This window comes from Engraulis encrasicolus, chromosome 22 (genome assembly GCF_034702125.1).
Source record: "Engraulis encrasicolus isolate BLACKSEA-1 chromosome 22, IST_EnEncr_1.0, whole genome shotgun sequence".
In the NCBI taxonomy this organism is placed as follows: Eukaryota; Metazoa; Chordata; class Actinopteri; order Clupeiformes; family Engraulidae; genus Engraulis; species Engraulis encrasicolus.
In genome coordinates, this window is record NC_085878.1 from 29,081,800 (window position 1) to 29,084,299 (window position 2,500).

Sequence of the window (2,500 nt, forward strand, 5' to 3'; positions counted from 1 at the left end):
TTAGTACGGCCTAGACAGACTGGAGTTCCCTTTGGGCCAGTGTTCCCAGATTACCTCTCGCATCGAAGGAAACACTGCAGAGAAGAAAGAACAGAAGAGAAGAAAAAGAAGTGAAAAAAGACAAGGATCGGAGTGGCGAAGAATGGCTTTGATGGAGGGGAATAAAATATTTATTTTGTCATGTAGTGGAACGACAAGCAGCGAGTGAAAGAATGAGAGGGATAGGATGAGGGAAAAAAAAAACCTCAAGGGCGTGTGTGTGTGTGTGTGTGTGTGTGTGTGTGTGTGTGTGTGTGTGTGCGTGCGTGTGCACATGTGTGCATGTGTGCGTGCGTGCGTGTGCATATGTGGACTGTGTGTGTCTCTCTTTCTTTGTATAGTGGAGTGTGTGTATGGTTTTGCATGGAGAGTGTGGGTGTGAATGTGGTGTCTGTGTGTGTGTGTGGGGGGGGCTTTTATGGGTTGTGTATTTGGAGTGTGTATGTCCTGTATGTGTTTAGGTGGCAAGTAAGCAAAGGTAAGAGAAGTGCATCGCAGAGCAGAGTAGCGAGAGAAAGGCGAGCGTGCGGAAGAAAAGAGAGGAGCCAAAAGAAAAGGGCCATTAATTTAGTGAAGCGGGCAGGGGCCGGGGGCCGGGGGCCGGGGCCGGGGCCGGGGAGAGGGAGAAGGAGAAGGAGAAGGAGTGAGAGGAGGGAGTGAGTGTTTTTGAAGGTTAGTGTGTTTTTGAGCCAGGGCCCTCTTGGGTTGAGAGATGCCTTTGTGTGGAGGCCAACAAGCCCCAGGAGCCCCTGCCTGCCTGCCTGCCTACCCCCCCCCCCCCTCTCTAGCTCTGCTTCTCTCCCTCCTGCGCCACTCTCTTCTTTCTCCCTCTCTCCCTCTCTCAGTCTATCCTCTCTCAGTGTAGCCTCTCTTCATCTCTCCTCCTGCCTCATCTCGTGTTTCTTTTTTTTACGCTCTCTATCTCACTTTCTCTCACTTTCTTTCTCTCTCTTCTTTTCTCCTTCTCTCCTCCTCCTCCCTCATTTCCTCATTTTTCTCGTTCTCTTTCTCTCCCCTGCTCTTTCCCTCTCTTCTTCTCAATTCACTCTTTCTCTTACCTGCACTCGTTCATTGTCTCTCTCTCTCTCTCTCTCTCTCTCTCTCCGCCTCTTCCATAGTCCTCCTCTGACACTTGATGCTCATTAGGTGGGCTTAACAGGGGAAGATTCCTCTTCTTCAGTCTTATTTTATAATGCACACAATTTACTGCCACTCATGCCACCTCTCAGCTTCACATTTTCAACTAATAATATAAACGCACACAGACAAACGCACGCACGCATTCACGCATTCACGCATTCACGCATTCACGCATTCACGCACACACACATGCGCACACACACACAGTTAAGCAGGCAGAGCGAGAAGTTGGCATTGAGTGGAAGGTGGACATGAGAGAGTGTTAGGGAGGCAGAGTGAAAGACCGAAAGAGTGGGTGAAAGAGGGGCAGAGAGAGAGAGAGAAAGAGAGAGGGGGGGGGGAGGGGGGGGGGAAGAGAAGGCGGCCAGTCAGGCTGGCCTGTCACACTTGGACTAACTCGCCCTCCCTCCCAGTTAATTTAATGTCTGCCTGGCTGGCATGGCGGGACTGGGGGGTCTGGTCTGAGGTGACTGATGAGACAGCTATGGCCCTAAATAGCGGAAGTTGGAGGCCTGATCACAAAACAAGGAGCTGGGCCCGGGGTAGGGGGTGGAAGATGGGAGAGGGAGGGGTGAGCTGGGGGGCTAGGGGGCTGTTGCACCACTGAACACTCTGTGCTCTGATTAAGAAGAAGAAAAAAAATGCGTGTGCGTGTGTGTGTATACATGTGACTGTGTGTGTATGTGTATGTACCACACTTCCCCACAACTTTAAAGGACCTGAATTCTCAGGTCCTGCATTGCAAAGGAGGAATTTGTCTCTCGTCGCTCGTACATAAGATGACTATCTAGCTCTGGCTGATAACCTTTGGGGTGGCGGCAAGAGCTCGGGCCGGTCGCAGTGCTTTCATCTAGCAAGTGAGTTATCTTTGGTCCTTGTCTCAGGCGACTCACCTCCGACTCAATTATGCAGACCTTTAGACACACTGAGGAGGAGGAGGAGGAGGAGGAGGAGGAGGAGGAGGACGTGGTGGAGGTGAAGGAGGATGAGGAGGATGATGATGAGGAGGAGGACGTGTTGGAGGTGAAGGAGGAGGAGGAGGGGGAGGAGGACGTGGTGGAGGTGAAGGAAGATGATGATGAGGAGGAGGACGTGGTGGAGGAGGGAGTACTACGACGAAGAGAGGGAGGAGGGAATAGGAGGAGGAGGTGGTGGAGGAGGTGGAGGGGGTTGTGTTAGAGGAGACGGAGGAGGAGGAGGAGGAGGAGGTTGTGTTAGAGGAGGTGGAGGAGGAGGAGGAGGAGGTTGTGTTAGAGGTGGTGGAGGAGGAGGAGGAGGAGGTTGTGTTAGAGGAGGTGGAGGAGGAGGAGGAGGGGGTTGT

At 52.5% G+C, this 2,500-nt stretch overlaps 1 protein-coding gene across 3 annotated transcripts in view; it reads left to right on the top strand.

Moving 5' to 3' along the window:
- lrp4 (low density lipoprotein receptor-related protein 4) overlaps window positions 1-2,500 on the top strand; it is a 195,306-nt gene that overhangs the window by 64,156 nt on the left and 128,650 nt on the right. The window lies entirely within an intron of this gene.